General features: G+C 40.1%; 1 protein-coding gene and 1 pseudogene across 9 annotated transcripts in view; one reads left to right on the top strand and one right to left on the bottom strand.

The window, feature by feature from the left end:
* The window catches only part of TUT4 (terminal uridylyl transferase 4), a 143,040-nt gene extending 139,120 nt beyond the window's left edge, over positions 1–3,920 (bottom strand). For 7 of the 9 annotated variants that reach the window (XM_060022067.1, XM_060022037.1, XM_060022085.1 and 4 more), the window contains exon 1: positions 3,777–3,920. The gene's annotated coding sequence lies outside the window, so the exon portion shown is untranslated. The other 2 variants (XM_060022054.1, XM_060022046.1) reach the window with 2 other exon arrangements.
* An 8,280-nt stretch (positions 3,921–12,200) lies between these two features.
* Positions 12,201–12,482, top strand: LOC132420574 (HIG1 domain family member 1A, mitochondrial pseudogene; annotated as a pseudogene).
* The last annotated feature ends 5,553 nt before the right edge of the window (positions 12,483–18,035 follow it).

An 18,035-nucleotide genomic window follows, 5' to 3' on the forward strand; every position in this document is an offset into this window, starting at 1 on the left:
AGATCTTTAGCAATAAATGAATACATAGTAACTATGCAGTAAGTTACCTATTATCATTGTAAATCAAATACCCATTTAAAACAACCAGATTATTGTGTGTCTTACAAAATACCTAATTTTTGAAAATACAGATTGCTTTGTATAAAGATCAGTAGGACTTTGCTCATCTTTACTAATGAACACCGAGCTTGTATGAATCCTGCCTCTGCTTTCCAGCCCACATTCCCCAATGCCCTATGTTATTGCTTTCCAGTGGTAAACTAGAAAGCAGTCAGCTAACCCAAGCCAAGGAGTGAAAACACTTCCTGTGTAACCATAACAAGGTGATTTCTCCCAGAGTTATTTTTACCTCAAAAGACTCCTCTAAGAAATTAAACATTCTTAGACAATAAGACTTGGATCACAGGATCCTCAAAGAACCAGTCTGGAATACAGCAACTAGAGAGAGGAGAAGAGAGCAGCATACAAAAGATGGCTTGACTATCCAATGAAAACAAGGGTAAATCTATTGATGGAGAAGCCAAGGAGAAAGAAATACTAAAATAGGAATCAAAAAACATAATTTTAATTACAGCTCAACCACTATCCCACTTGGTGATCTCACTTTACACGATAAAAATCCAAAGGTCTTCATTTAACATACACAATAATCTTCACAATCTGCCAGGTACTTCAAACCATTTCTCTCACCACTCTATCCGTAACTCCTCAATTCATACCACACTGAATTTCTCACTCTCCCCTAAACACCAAGCCCTATTACAACTTACCACCTTCACACACATTATTCCTTTACTTTGCAATGGCCTCCAGTCTATCCCCTTCTCCACCTGGAAAACTCCTACTCATCCCTCAAGAGCCGGCTTCTTCCCTCCGAACTCCCATAATCTAGTGTGTTGCAATTTATCTGTACATATTATATGACTGAGTTCCCTGAAGCAAGAGGTTGTCTTCAATAATTTTATATCTCTAAAACCTAGCAATGTCTAGCATAAAGTACAAATGCAAATGTTGGAAGAAACAAATGATTAAATGATGAATGAACAAGCAACCTTAGGCAGTTTCTCCTATAAAATTGGAAGAACACTTGATACATCTGAGAAGCAACATGACATATATAATAGGAAGAACGCACAGAGCTGCTTTCAATCTTTCTAACTCTATGCTCTTATGCAAATTAACCTGAGTCAGAGATTCCTCATTTATAAAACAGTTTTCATAGGGTTGTTACACTGAACAAGTGAAAAAAATACATAAACATGTCTAGCACAATGACTGAAACAAAACAGGTAAATCTTAGTGTAAAAAAATTCTAATTTACTTAGTTCAGTGTAATTAATCTTAATTCCTCTAAGAAGAAAAAAGTCTATATATCCTGCTTTACTCCCCTTGCCTATTTGTCTTTCTAGAACTGTTCTTTTTTAGAACATATTTCTATCTGCAGTAACAATCAACTGAATTCAAGCACTTGTAGTTTATGTTAGGAAGTAACACATCTCACTGAATTTGTTATATCAAAATGGTCTCTTTTTTTAAGGATAAACAAAATTTACTGGCATCAGCATTTACAGGTAAGTCTTATTTGTAGCTTCTCTGAAACCAGAAACTTTCTGCAGAAATAAAATTCATACACCTTTGTCTATGCAAAGATCCTGATTTGACATTATATGAAGAACACAACATAATTAATCCTGCTTATTGTGCATGTCAAGGTTAACTTTGAGGTCAAAAAGAGTCATCCAATTACTCTTACTAAAATGACTCTACTCTGAGAACTAATAAAAATTCTCTTTAAACAGCTTTTTATTAATCAGACATTTACAATTACAAATAAAAATTTTTATTTTAAAAGGTCTGAAATTATAGTGTAGACACTATACTGTTCCAGCTACATTAACTAAAACTAAATGTAATTCTAGATGTGATTTAGGATTTACAATATTGAACTAAACTTATGTGCATCATAACATCTTGTTAGTTTATCTGTATTACTAACAACTTGACCTAGGACAATGAAAAGACTTTAATTTCCTTTTTGTATTTAGATATTTGCTAGACTTAAAACATTAAATGTCAATAACTTTCACTTCCGCTTCTGTATTATTTCAAGGAAGCTTTATTTTTTCATTTTCCACACAAGTCAAATGAAAAATTACAACCAGCAGGAAAATTTATCTAAAATAGCTCTTTTTTTAAAAAGTAACTATTTTGTTTGTACTAAATATCATCTTTTTAAAGCATAAAACAACTTAAAATTCTTATCTTCCCCAAAGTATACGGTTTTTAAGAAGCACTCTTTAAAATTTGTTTATAAAAGGATCATAATACACTAGACACTAGTGAATTCATTAATTATCTTAAGCACAGTTTTCTAAAAGAATATTTCAAAACTTTATAAGTTGTGACTAATCAGTACTAGGATGCAATATAGTGCAGCAATTTCTAAGGAGACATACAGCGTTCTGAGCCTAAAACAAATTTCAGCGTACATTTTACTCATATACAGAACACGCTGATAGTAACAACAACAAAAAAAACTTTAAAAAAAAACCATCCTACAATTCACCACCTTGATACGGCATTCTCTCTAAATTATCATAACCAGTTGCAATTATCCAATTTTATTAGCTAATAGTTCTCATTATTTTAAAAACAGAAAAAGGATATGTTCCGTTTCACCAAGTGTTACACATTTCGCTACTACAAGACTGGATGGGGGGGCGATCTTTGGAAACAAAAGGTAACCTGATCCGCTCCAGCTAATTATTAAATGCATGCCAACAATACACAATTCGAATTGCACTTCTGGACACTAAGGAGATCACAAAAGGGAGTAAAACGTCAAATGTGTAAGGAACTACTTTTGTATGAAAAATATATCGAAACGAAGAAACATGGTATACCGAAACTAAGACCTCACGCAAGGTACAAAATTCATCTGATTAAAAATCTGATAATCTTCTAAAAAGAAAGTATTTAATCAACGTTGTTAAAGTAACAGTAATTCACCACATTCAGGTACGACTTGAAATCCCGATGATGTCTTTCTTTCAGGTCTAAATATCTCATTCTTTTGCAATCCGTATACCAGAAGGACCTGAAACCTCTCGCGGAGGCGTACAACACACTCGGCGAGTGCTGTCTGTTTACAAATACGAATCTCAGTTTCCCACGTCAAAAGCGTTCATTACCACCATTCGACCGGGGGGCGGGGGAGAGAGAAGGCGGGCGAGCAAGAAGCGATATCCTCACAGACATCTCTACGTTCTCTCCTCACGACAAGGGCGAGCCCGGAAAAAAATGTTTATTATGTATTATATGCGTGTTTGTGTATTTACATGTTATATACGTACGTCTATATCTAAGCAGGGGTGAAAGAAAAGGCACACATGACAAGGAATCATACTGGACCCCAGAAAATGTTCACTCCTATCCCGTTAACTCAAAATCCGCTGCCCGGGTCTACAGGTTTCACCTCAGGGGCCGAGCGTCCCAGCCTCGCTGTGGAGTTCGGCCCCAAAGCTCCCCGATGCCCTCCTCAGGAAGCCCAGGCCGCCGCCCCTACCTCCCTTATCTCTGCCTTCCCCTGGGACACCCGAAGCGCATTCCGGCAAAGAAAGAAGTGTCAGGCCCCAAGAGGACGGCTGACACGGGCTCGGGCCGGGCCGCGACACCTGCGAGCCGCAGCACCTGAGGGCGAAGAGGGGGCCGCCCGGCCTGCCCCGAGCACACCCCCTTGGGCGCCGGGTGCTGCGCCGCGGCCGGAACCTCCGTACCTGCGAGGCCCGCGAGCTACAGGCGCGCGCGGCGCCTCCTCATCTCAGTGGCTCCCGCTCCGCCTCCGCCTCCCGCTGCCGCCGTCACTGCCGCCGCCGCTGGAGGCCAGGACACGACGAGCTCAGGACACCACCGCCATGTCCGCCGCGCCGCGAACTGCATTGTGGGGGGGAAGGGATGGGGAGGGGGAGGAGAGAGGGGGAGAGAAAGAGGAGGACCCGCTGAGGGGAGGGGGCCGAGGGAGAAGGGGAGCCGGGGGAGAGGGGGAGGGGAGAGAGGGACGGAGCCCCGAATGGAGTCCTGACCCGGGCAGGGGTAGGGAATAGATGCGCAGGAAACCCCGGAGAAGAGGCGCAGAGGGAAGAGTTTGGGGGTGCCCCCTCCCTCCGTTCTGGGGTCCCCTGGGCACTGGTTAAACCGGGGCGGGGGGTAGTAAACACCAATGGGGGTGGGGCTACGTTCGGGGCCTTGTGGTAGAGACGGGAAACAATGGGGAGGAGGGAAACAACGCCGAGGTGAGAGGACAGCGCACTCACACTCACGCTGAGGGAAGGGGCGAGCGCGCGAGGACACTCTTTAGCCCGCGGGGAGGGGGCGGGGCCCTATAGCGTTGGGGGAAGGTTGAAGTCACAACGGGCTCGCAGGGAGGGGCGGGGCCACCGAGCGAGGGTCGCGAAGTCCATCTCCCCCGCTGGGCCCCCCTGGGGAGCGGCGCGAGGACGCTGGCGTGCTTGAGGAGGCCGGGGTCGCGGGCACTGCCGCGCCGCTCAGGTTGGCTTCCTGGGCTGTGGACCTCCCTACGGAGGCCCCCAAGCGGGAAGAGGGCCCGAAAGCCGTCCCCCAGTGGAAGGAAGCCCCGGCCTTGGACGTGCACCTCTGAGCCTGGCTTACGGAACTGACCCGGCCCGCGCCTCCGCGGACCCTTGGCGGCTAGAGCGGGCTTCTGAACACCAGCTAGTAGGTAGACAGAGGAGTCCTCCCGGGTCGCCCCACCATTCCCCGCCTATTCACTTTGCCACCAGCCCACCGAAGCTGGAATCCTTTTCTTTTAAAGTGCAGCCAATTCTGGAGTTAAGGAACTCGAGAGAAATCACAAGAGTATCCCACCCTCCACCCCGGTAAAAGATTTAAGAAATCATTTATTTAGTTTCACGTGGGTTTGGAATCAACTACCATCCATGAGCCTTCTCCCCCTCTTGCTTTTAATGTAGGTTCCTCCACATAGTAATTAAAAGTCCCGATCGGAAAGGATAGTTTGGTTAATTTTTTTTAAGATCCCAGCCTTGGAGATTATTCAACCACCCTCTAACCTCAAAGCTGGACAAGTCACACAACTACAGTTCTTGCATTTGACACATGCTGAGGCAGGAAAAGGATATGATAGGTTGGACATGGGGGAAAATGCAAAATCTTAAGTCTTTACAAGATGCTGCCTTATAAAATTTCTCATGATGTGACTCAGAGGCTGGGGCCTGTAAAAGTTTACAGAAGGCCTCTCTGCAGAATCCGTCTTCTTTGCACCCCAGAACTGGATATTTCTTATTTGTGTATTTATGCCTACATGAATCTGAAGCTTGGTGAGAAGAGACCACTAAATGCTAGTCATTGAGCTAGGGAGTTCACATATTTTACCATTTAATTCTTATAACAGGGAATTCCCTGCTGGTCCAGTGGTTAGAGCTCCACGCTTCCACTGCAAGGGGCTCGGGTTCCATCCCTGGTCAGGGAACTGGGATCCCAAAAGCGGTGTGGCAAAAAAAAAAATTAAAACAATCCCACGAGGTCTGTGCTACTGCTCTCATTTATAAATGAGAAAATTAGAGCTCTGAGAATTAAGTATCAATACATTTTACTCCACCCGTCTCATGCCAGGGCGCTCCAGTGTAGTGCGTACAGTAGTGGATTTCAAGTCAAAAGAGCTCTACCTGGCTTCAGCACTTATCAGTTGTTTGACTTTGGCCAAATACACCCTCTGAGTTTCTTTATCTGTAAGTTTTCAACGGCAGAATACCTACTTGACAGAGAGGATGTAAGGAAAGTAGCAGGTCCCAAATTTAAAGCCTGTAGAGACATTAAGATGATACTAACATCTTAGTTGCAGAGGAGAGCATGTTAAATTCCACTTGGGTGAGGGTTTAATGGAAGAGGTAGAAGCTGAACCTTGGAGGTTTGCCTACTATGTGCCGGACACAAGTCTGTGATTCGGAGAACATCATTTTGTCTAGAGTGTACAGAAGATAATGAGTCTGAAAACAAAGGCTGGGGCCAGACTGAGAATCCCAGTGCCTCTCTGCTCTTATCCCTTCCAGCTAACGCTCTTCTACCACCTTTCCTATTCCTCAAGATCCAGCTCAACTCCTACCTCCTTTATTAAATCATCTTGATCACCACCCCTGCACACATCACTGAATGTGATTCCTCCATTCTCTGAATCCCTACACATTACTTTTATGAGTCTGACTCCAATAAATTATCAACTTGAGTGCAAATACTTAGCATGTGTATTCCTTATAATGCCTATGTACTCGTTGAATGGAATTTTGGCAACTATACTCTTGCTTATCATCACAATAGAACACACGTATAGAGCAAGTATTTCTACGCAAAAAACAAGGGAACTTAGGGTATAAGAGACTTAATTAGTGGCCAGGGTCATACAGTAAGTCACAGGCAGGCCTAGAATACCAGTTCTGTGTTCTTTCCATTGAATCACCAACATCTTAATGAGAAATTAAATGGTAAATATCTGACGGCTCTGTATAAATACACTAAGGACTTGTATCTGTATAAATACACTAAGGACTCTGTATAAATACACTAAGGACTGCTCTGTATATATATACTAAGGACTTATATCTGATACTTGCAAGGAAGACCTCAAGATTGTGGTTAAGTCTCCAAATTTAGCCTTCCAGTTCAGAAGTTCGGGGAGCTCAATTTCACCCAAACTCAGGTGAAAATTACTTACAGCAAAAATCTTATTTCATCATATGTAATGAGGAATATAATTGCCCAATGGATCAATATTCATATTCTATTCTCTTCCTCGGTGATAGGAAAACCCAATCCAAAAATCATCATATTGGATGAAAAGGTGATTTGGTGAGTAAATTAAATCAGAACAAGAAAGGTACCTTAGAGATAAGTCTGCTGAAACCAAGATCTACTGGTAAATCATAAAGGGAACAAATCATAAAGGGCCATGTATGTTATTCAAAAAAACAGGTTTTATCCTGTAGTTAATGGGGAGTTACTGAACATTCATAAGTAAGGGAGAGATATGATCAGATCTGCTAAAGTTTTTTTTCTGAGGCTCCTTTTTTTCCTATATACCTGATTTCTTCAAGGAGAGAGACTTCAGTGGTTGGTAACCTTTTACAGACCCTGACTGATGATAAGCTCCAGTCAAAAAGAGTCCCATAATGTGGTCCTAACCATGTCTTCTTCACCTGTGTATTCCCAGCACCCAGAACAATTCTGATGCTCAGAAAGTACCTAGAAATTGTTTGTTGACACTCTAAGTTGTCTGTAAAGCAGATGATAAGTTCAAAGTTTAAAATTATTGTGATTCTTAAAAATAGCATGCATGCGGGCTTCCCTGGTGGTACAGTGGTTGAGAGTCTGCCTGCCGATGCAGGGGACGCGGGTTCGTGCCCCGGTCCGGGAAGATCCCCCATGCCGCGGAGCGGCTGGGCGCGTAAGCCATGGCCCCTAAGCCTGCGCGTCCGAAGCCTGTGCTCCGCAATGGGAGAGGCCACAACAGTGAAAGGCCCGCGTACCGCTAAAAAAAAAAAAAAAAAAAGAAAGAAAATAGCATGCAATACCAGAGCCTCAAAGATAGTGTAAAGGATCGATTTCTTTTTGTCTTTTAGCATTCTTAACATTAAATAAGCTAAAATATGTTTAAATGCCTATTTCGTAGTAAACATTCAACAAAAATTAATTCCCTTTCTCCTTAAAATCAAGTTTCTTCTCAGCTGCCCCAGTTTGGATTTAACGTGCCCACAGACTCACACTAGCACATGTGAGTACTTGCTACCCATTGATTCCATTTAATTTGTTCTGAGGATTCATTGTGTGGAATTTTTAACTACAGCCATACCCTTTAGTGTACTTCCTTGAAGTGTTAAAAACGGTCTGTTGGGGCTTCCTTGGTGGCGCAGTGGTTGAGAGTCCGCCTGCCGATGCAGAGGGCACGGGTTTGTGCCCCGGTCTGGGAAGGTTCCACATGCCGCGGAGCGGCTGGGCGCGTGAGCCATGGCCGCTGAGCCTGCGCGTCCGGAGCCTGTGCTCCGCAATGGGAGAGGCCACAATAGTGAGAGGCCCGCGTACCGCCAAAAAAAAAAAGGTCTGGTTTTTTTTTTCAAAGAGGCTTTTTCTTTAATGTGCATAAGATCTGAGAGTTAGAAAAGACATTAGAGTTCATATAGTTGGATATATCAAGAACATAGATACAGGCCAGGAAATGATGCTATAATTGTAGCCTAGGACCACATTATAAGAGCCACGTATGCCATTTTAAAAAATGGCCTTTTTCCTGAAGTTAATGTCACAGAACATTTGCAAGCAAGGCAGAGAGATGATCAGACCTGCTTTCTACAGCAAAATTTACATGCTATGCAGCCCAGGCCCCAGGCACAGAAACTTGTTTTTTTGTTTTGTTATTTTTATTTTTTAACCATACAAGCTAGTTGTATTTTATCAACAGGATGCCACAAAGGACCACAATAAAACCAGACTGAAAAGGCTAGATCCAAGATGGTGGGCAAAGTAGGCTAAAGGTCACTGCTTTCCTTGCCTTGATTTATCTCTGTGTTTCCATACCAACCCCTGAGAGCTGAAATACACTTGCCCTGATTTATCTCTGTGTTTGTTTCAAAATACCTCCTGGTATTGGCAGAGGTGCTTTGCAGCTGTATTTTAAGAGATACGTGCTTTGAGAGATATACAATGGTCAACTGCTCCTAACCAGCTTTGACTTGATCACAGGAATGTTCCTGCTCAGATGAAACCTGGAGGTATCTGAAAGTTACCTTCACTTCATTACGATGCTAAGATCTCCACCCAAAGTGGGGATTTGTACTCTTCTAGGGACAGTTGGTGCATGAAAAGGAACATGAAAGACTGTGCATGCCCCGGCTGCCCATGAAAATCTCTGCTCCTTTCCTAGAGCTCTGTTGACCTGTTTGCTTAAAATTCCCTTACTCCTCTCCCTTTGGGGAGAGGTGCTTTTAGAGCATGAGCTCCCCTTCTCCATTCTCTGGCCATTGAATAAAAGCCTGTCTTGCTTGTACCAAACTCAGTTTCATTATTGGCAGTGTGAAGCTGAGAGAGAAAGAACTCCCTGATAGAGCCAGGGGATCTTCAGTTCAGCTAGGGCCCCAAGAAGGGGGCCTCGAATCTAATTCGGTAACACAATTTCTGTTTGAATATTTGTACTTAATAGAGAGCTCATTTCTCCCCACATTTATCTATGCTAGATGTTAGAAGTTCTTCCTTTACTGAGCTGAAATCTTTCTACTATAATGTCTTTTTTTTTGGTAATTCTTACCTCAAGAGTAACACCATGTCTCTTTTTCTTCATGTATAAAAACAAGGATGTGAACTAGATGAACTAGGGCAGGAAAAGTGTCTAAAGGTCTTTAATTCTGACATGAACTCCCTTTAAGTCAGCTATTTTACTTTCTCTAAATCAAATCTTCTCCCCCCTTTTTCTCCAAAACAAAAATAAGATCCAACTCCATTCTAACAATTTGCTTATGACCAATTCTAGTGTGTTAGGACAATCTGCACTCTGATTCATTGTTGTATCCTATAAAATGTCATGCATTCTGTCCAGAAGTAAATCTTCACATATATGGTCAAATGATTTTTGATAATGGTGCTGATACCATTCAATGGGAAAAAGTCTTTTTGACTGGGAAAATGGTGCATGGATAGTCACATTGCAAAAGAATGAAGTTGGACCCTTACCTAACACCATATGAAAAAATTAACTCAAAATGGATCTGAGACCGAAGTGTAAGACCTAAAATAATAAAACTGTTAGATAAAAATATAGGGCAAAACCTTCACAACATTGGATTTGGCAATGACTTCTTGGATATGACACTAAAGGCACAGGCAACAAACAAAATATGGACAAATTGGACTTCAAGAAAATTAAATTTTTGTGCACAAAAGACAGTATCAACAGAGTAAAAAGGCAACCCACAGAATGGGAGAAAATGTTTGCAAATCATATATCTGATAAGGAATTAATATCTACAATATAGAGAGAACTAAAACTCAACAACAAAAAACCAAACAACCTGATTCAAAAACAGGCAAAGGACCTGAATACACATTTCTCTGAAGAAGATATACAAATGACCGGTATGCACATGAAAAGATGTTCAACATTGCCAATCATTAGGGAAATGCAAATCAAACCTATAACGAGATACCATTGTATCTCACACCCATTAAGATGGCTACTATCATAAAACAAAAAACAAAAAAACTAGAAAATAACAAGTGTTGGTGAGTATGTAGAGATATTAGAACCCTGTGCACTGATGGTTGGAATGTAAAAAGATATACCTGCTGTGGAAAACAGTATAGTGGTTCCTCAAAAAATTAAAAATAGAATTACCATATAGGAACTTCCCTGGTTGTGCAGTGGTTAAGACTCCGCCTGCCAATGCAGGAGACATGGGTTCAAGCCCTGGTCTGGGAAGATCCCACATGCCATGGAGCAACTAAGCCCATGTGCCACAACTACTGAGGCTGTGCTCTAGAGCCCGCGAGCCACAACTACTAAGCCCGTGTGCCACAGCTACTAAAGCCTGCGTGCCTAGAGCCCATGCTCCACAACAAGAGAAGCCACTGCAATGAGAAGCCCGCACTTTGCAACAAAGAGTAGCTCCCACTTGCCACAACTAGAGAAAGCCCACATGCAGCAACGAGGAACCAATGCAGCCAAAAATAAATAAATAAATTAAAAAAAAAAAAAGACTCCATGCTCGCAATGCAGGGGGCCCAGGTTCAATCCCTGGTCAGGGAACTAGATCCCACATGCATGCCGCAACTATGGAGCTGACAAGCTGCAACTAGGGAGCCCACCTTCCACAACTAAGACCAGCACAACCAAAAAAAAAAATTCTAGAAACACTGACTCCTTCTTTTAAAACAAACAAACAAAAAGAATTACCATATAATTCAGCAATTACACTTCGGGACATATACTCCAAAGACTTGAAAATTGGGTACCAAAGAGGTATTTTACACCCATATTCATAGCAGCATTATTCACAATAGCTAAACAGTGAAAGCAATCCAAGTATTCATTGACAGATGAATGGATAAGCAAATGTGGTATATACATGTAATGGAATATTATTCAGCCTTAAAAAGAAAGGAAATGCATACCTAGGAATAAACCTACCTAAAGAGGAAAAGACATATACTCAGAAAACTATAAAACACTGATGAAAGAAATCAAAGATGACATAAACAGATGGAGAAATATACCATGTTCTTGGATTGGAAGAATCAATATTGAGACAATGACTATACTATGCAAAGCAATCTACAGATTTAATGCAATCCCTATCAAATTACCAATGGCATTCTTCACAGAATTAGAACAAAAAATTTAACAATTTGTATGGAAACACCAACAAAGCCAAACACCCAAATAGCCAAAGCAATCTTGAGAAAGAAAAACGGAGCTGGAGGAATCAACCTCCCTGACTTCAAACTATACTACAAAGCTACAGTAATCAAAACAGTATGGTACTGGCACAAAACCAGAAATATAGATTAATGGTACAGGATAGAAAGCCCAGAGATAAACCCACACACATACGATCACCTAATTTATGACAAAGGAGGCAAGAATATACAATGGAGAAAAGACTGCCTCTTCAATAAGTGGTGCTGGGAAAACTGGATAGCCACATGTAAAAGAATGAAATTAGAACATTTCCTAACACCATACACAAAAATAAACTCAAAATGGATTAAAGACCTAAATGTAAGACCAGACACTATAAAACTCTTAGAGGAAAAAGTAGGAAAAACACTCTTTGACATAAACCACAGCAAGATCTTTTTTGACCGACCTCCTAGAGTAATGAAAATAAAAACAAAAATAAATAAATGGGACCTAATTAAACTTAAAAGCTTTTGCACAGCAAAGGAAACCATAAACAAGATGAAAAGACAACCCTCAGAATGAGAGAAAATATTTGCAAACTAAGCAACAGACAAAGGATTAATCTCCAAAATATACAAACAGCTCACGCAGCTCAATATCAAAAAAACAACCCAATCCAAAAATGGGCAGAAGACCTAAATAGACATTTCACCAAAGAAGACATACGGAGAAGCCAGTAGGAGCCTGTGATGTCGTGCCGTTGTCTGAAGATTCTTCAATCACTATGTCAAGTGACACAGATGTTTCTCTTTCTTCATATGATGAAGATCAGGGATCTAAACTTATCCTAAAAGCTAGAGAGGCACCATTTGTCCCCATTGGAATGGCAGGTTTTGCAGCAATCTTTGCATATGGATTATATAAATTGAAGAGCAGGGGCAATACTAAAATGTCTGTTCACTTGATCCACATGCGCATGGCAGCCCAAGGCTTTGTTGTGGGAGCAATGACTCTTGGTATGGGCTATTCCATGTATCAAGAATTCTGGGCAGAACCTAAACCTTAGAAGAGGAGATGCTGTCTTGGTCTTGGTGGTGCTTGCTTTAGTTAGACATCTCATATTGGGGTTATATGTTTATGTTGAAAATAAATTCTATGGGTCGGACAATAACATGATAATATGAATATTGGCTTCCTTTCTTGCAGGCTTGATTTGCCTAGTGACTAGTTCAATAGCTAGGTCATTCAGGGGAGTCAGATTAGCACAAAAACATGTCACTTTTAAATACACTTGATAGTGGTACAGTGTCCACCTTCTTAAACTCTTCTGATAAAATTAGTTGTAAAGAGGACAACATGTCAAACCTGAAAATGCTCCCAGTTGCTGCAGAATATCATATGCTTTTGATGTAATGTAGGAATCCTATTTACCCCAGTTAATTTAACTCTTTCTGACTGCCTTGTGGACTGAGTACTGTTTTTAAGGTCTGGTTGGCTCTTGAAGAACACTTTCAGAACAGTGCATGGAATACAACATTATAAACCTCCCAGCAACTATGTGTGTGTTTTTAAATCAAAACTAAAGAGCTGGTAACAGTTGTTTTGAAGTAGTATCTGTTTCAGAATCATAGTTGTAAACATGAGAATAACTTAACTGTAGATCCCCGTTTAGCTGTTTTGTAATTGCAGAATTATAGTTTGTTGCTGTTATCTTAGAATAATTTTTAAATGGCATTTTGAAATAGAAGTGTGTATTTTAAGTGCTAATGCAAAGGTAAATGAAAAATACTTTTTAAATGTGTGCAGTCTGTTTATTTTCTCTGAAAGAATCATAAATGTTAAACTAAATAAATTGCCTGTAATGGAAGTGATTTATGAGCAAGCTGGTTTGGTCAGACATTATACAAACTTTGGTATACTACAGAATGCTTTGTTGTACTTGTGAGATTCTCTTGTCTAACCTGAATTTACATTCCATGGTGATAACATGGTAAATGTAGTGTTATTAAAGTAAGTGAACACACACACACACAAAAAAAGAAGACATACAGATGGCCAAGAGGCACATGAAAAGATGCTTGGCATCACTAATTATTAGAGAAATGCAAATCACAACTACAATGAGGTATCACCTCACACCAGTCAGAATGGCCATCATCAAAAAATCTAGAAACAATAAATGCTGGAGAAGGTGTGGAGAAAAGGGAACCCTCTTACACTGTTGGTGGGAATGTAAATTGATACACCGACTGTGGAGAACAGTATGGCGGTTCCTTAAAAAACTAAAAATAGAACTACCATATGACCCAGCCATCCTACTACTGGGCATATACCCTGAGAAAACCATAATTCAAAGAGTCATGTACCCCAATGTTCACTGCAGCACTATTTACAATAGCCAGGACATGGAAACAACCTAAATGTCCATCGACAGATGAATGGATAATTACTCAGCCATAAAAAGGAATGAAATTGGGCCATTTGTAGAGATTTAAATGGACCTAGAGTCTGTCATACAGAGTGAAATAAGCCAGAAAGAGAAAAACAAATATCATATATTAAGGCGTATATGTGGAATCTAGAAAAATGGTACAGATGAACCTATTTGCAGGGCAAGAATAGAGGCATAGACGTAGAGAACGTACATGTGAACATGGGGGGGAAGGGAAGGGTGGGACAAATTGGGAGATTAGGATTGTCATATATACACTACCATGCATAAAATATATAGCTAGCGGGAACATCCTATAAGGCACAGGAAGTTCAGCTCAGTGCTCTATGATGACCTAGATGGGTGGGATGGTGGGAGGGGGGACAGGAGGTCCAAGAGGGAGGGGATATATGTATACATATAGCTGATTCACTTCATTGTAGAGCAGAAACTAACACAATATTGTACTCCAATATTGTACTTTTAAATTATACTCCAATTTAAAAAAAAAAAGGGAAATTCTACATATGCTACAACATGGATGAACCTTAATGACACTGTGCTAAATGAAATAAGCCAGTCACAAAAAGACAAATACTGTGTGATTCTACTTACATAACGTACTTAGAATAGACAAAATCGTAGAAAGTAGAATGGTGGTTGCCAGGGACTGGGGAGAGGGGAGAATGAGGAATTACTGTTTAATAAGTATAGCGTTTAAATTTTGCAGATGAAAGAAGTTCTGGAGATGAATGGTGGTGATGGTTGCACAATATGAATGTATTTAATGCTACTGAACTGTACACTTAAAAATGGTAAAGATAGGGCTTCCCTGGTGGCGCAGTGGTTGAGAGTCTGCCTGCCGATGCAGGGGACATGGGTTCTTGACCCGGTCCGGGAGGATCCCACATGCCGCGGAGCGGCTGGGCCCGTGAGCCATGGCCGCTGAGCCTGCGCGTCCGAAGCCTGTGCTCCACAACGGGAGAGGCCACAACAGTAACAGGTCTGCGTACCGCAAAAAAAAAAGGTAAAGGTAGTACATTTTATGTTTTGTGTATTTTACCAGAACATTAAAAAATTGTTAAAAAAAAAATGACATGCACTCTGATGAGTTCTGGAGCTGCAAAGCTCTTTTCCCTCAAGGGGCTCTCAGAAATGTAAACAGGTACTGATAGAACATGATAATTGCCATAATAAGTTTATGTATGAGAACACAAATAAGGGATAACTAATTTTGTCTGGGAGAGAATAATCTTTTGTTAGGAAAGAATGATCAACAAAAGTTTGGATAATAAATATTCTTGAAATATCCTTGAAGGGTGAGTGAAACAGCCATCTAAAGGAGAGGAGGAGCATTCAAGATGTAGAGTAGGAAAAGGGCAGGACATGTTTCAGGAATCTGCAAGAATCTGGAATACTGGAGGGCAGGGTACAGGAGATGATACTGGAGAGTTGGGCAGGGGCAGATCATGAGGCCTGCAATACCATGCTAAGCCCCTGGCCTTAACCTGAAAGGTAGTCCTTAAAGGGTTTCAACCAGGAGAATGATGTAGTCATATTTCAATGTTAAAAAAATTAATTAGCAGTGGGTAGATAAGAATAGAGGAACCAAAACTGAAGGCAGGGAAAACAGTAAGGGGATATTGTAGAAAATCAGGTGAGGGATTATGAAAGCTTGAAATAAGCAGAAGCAGTAGGAATAGAAAAAAGGGACAGATCAGAGAGATGTTACAGTGATAGGATAACGAGACTTAAACGACTTATTAACTGTGTTGTGAATGGCAGAGATAAAAGTTCTCATGTAGAAGAGGTTATTCTTATCCAGGGAGGTTTCACTAGTGCCAACTCTGAACAACCAGTCGTGACTGCTGGTATGCAGTTTAGTAGAGGAGCCTAAAACTCAATCTAGGTGCAATAAGAAAGAATGATGAATTAGTAATTTCTGCCATGGATGCTGAATGGGAGAACACTAGCACATGACAGATATTTAACATTCCTATTCTCAGAGGAAACATTAAGATATACTATGTGTTTTAAGGAATGTATATGGTGTGTTTCCATTTTTTTAAATTCAAGAACAGAAAATTAATTTTTGTTGATGGAAGACAGAATAGTTGTAATCTCTGGGTGGGGATGTAGATACAGACTGGGAAGTGGTACAGGGGAGTCTTTTAGAGTATTAGAAATTTTCTAGAGCTTGATCTGGGTGGTGGTCACACATGTATACATCTGTGAACAACCATTGAGTTGTGCACTTAAGTTTTGTGCTTCTTGCTATATGAATCTTATATATCAATTTAAAAAAGTGAAAAAAGTTAATATGTGTTTAAGGAATGGCAAGTAGTCTGATGTAGCATAGGGTAAGGAAGAAAGAAAAAGGTTAGCAGATTACTGGGATATAAAAGTTGGAGAAGTAGAATGGCAATAGATTGTGAAGGGTTTCGGGAGCCATATTAAAGAGTTTTGACTTGTTCGTACAACTGTTGGAGAGTATCTAAAGTTTTAGATAATCCCATATCTCTGTTTTGGCTGTGCAGAGTCTACTTTGGAGAGAAAAAGGTGAAGAACAGTTTCTCTGACCCAGCTAGGATCTCAGACCCAGTATCTTCTTAGCTAAAGTTTATCAATTTTATATCCATCCTTGGAAATCACGAAAGGGAGGGGAATTCAATAATTACCTGTGAAAGTACTTGGCAAGTGACTTTAATTCAAACTTTAAATAATAAACCTAACATAACCACATTGCAAAAATCTCAAACCTAAAGAAAAGTGGCATAAACTATGGATAATCCTACTACAGTACTATTAGCATTTTGGTATACTGGACTTGCTACCAGTCTTTCTCCTTTTTTAAAAAAAAAACAGTTCACTCTTCAGGATACGGTAGCTGGCCTATGCTGATAGCAGAGTACCAGGGACTAGGTCAGATATGGAGAAGCATAACTAAAAGTAGTCTCTGACCATATTTTGGCAGGAGCAAGACAGAATCTAAAAGAAAACCAAATCAGAAATATGCGTCTAAAATGAGACACAGACCTACTAGAGAATGGACTTGAGGATATGGGGAGGGGGAAGGGAAGTTGTGACAAAGTGAAAGAGTGGCATGGACATATATACACTACCAAACTAGCTAGTGGGAAGCAGCTGCATAGCACAGGGAGATCAACTAGATGCTTTGTGACCACCTAGAGGGGTGGGATAGGGAGGGTGGGAGGGAGGGAGATGCAAGAAGGAAGAGATATGGGAACATATGTATATGTATAACTGATTCACTTTGTTATAAAGCAGAAACTAACACACCATTGTAAAGCAATTATACTCCAATAAAGATGTATAAAAAAACCAATAAAATGAGGAGGCAAGGGGCAAGAGTGCAAAGGGTGGAAAGGTTCAAGTGCTAGCCGCTGTAGGAGGGCAGTATGTATACAGAAGTCCCTTTTACTGGGTGCCTACTGCATATTGTGAGCTGAATGTAGTTGCTTACAGTGTTGGACTGGATAGTTGTAATCTTAATGATTTTGTCTTATTTTCATTTAACCTTAAATCATATGCATTTCTCATGTTGTTATATAGTTTTCATAACCACTTGCATTTTAAGTTTTATTTTTAATAAAAGAATTTTAAATTAATATTTTAAAATAAAAGTTTCATTTTATTCTTTTTAACAATTTTGCTTTTTTTCCTTTAACATTTTTTTACAACTTCTAAATCTTTTGTAAAATTATTTTTGACTAAGTGACTTATGTTTGTAAATATTTAGTCCCCTGTTTTCTTAAACTTTTAAAACTAAATTTTTATTTTTTCTGATTATAATAGAATTACATGCCCTTTGCAGAAAATCTGGAAAATTTAGGAAAACATAAAGAAGAAAATAACAATAACAATAGACCATACCCCACTGTCTTAAGACAATCCATCTAAACAACTTTTTGGCATATTTCCTTTCAGTCTTTTTTTTTATAATGCATTTTAGCATAGTTGAGATCACACTTTGCACATAATATATTTTTACTTAATATTTTATCATAGGTATTTCTCCCCATCATTAAGAATTCTTTGTAAATACAGTTTTAGCAACTGCAAAATATTATATAAGAGAAGGCGCCAGAGTTTGCTTAACTGGTCCCATATTGTTAGGCATTTAAGTTACTCCTAATTTTTTTCTATTCTAAATAATGCTTTTTGCAT

This window comes from Delphinus delphis, chromosome 1 (assembly GCF_949987515.2).
Source record: "Delphinus delphis chromosome 1, mDelDel1.2, whole genome shotgun sequence".
Classification (NCBI taxonomy): Eukaryota; Metazoa; Chordata; class Mammalia; order Artiodactyla; family Delphinidae; genus Delphinus; species Delphinus delphis.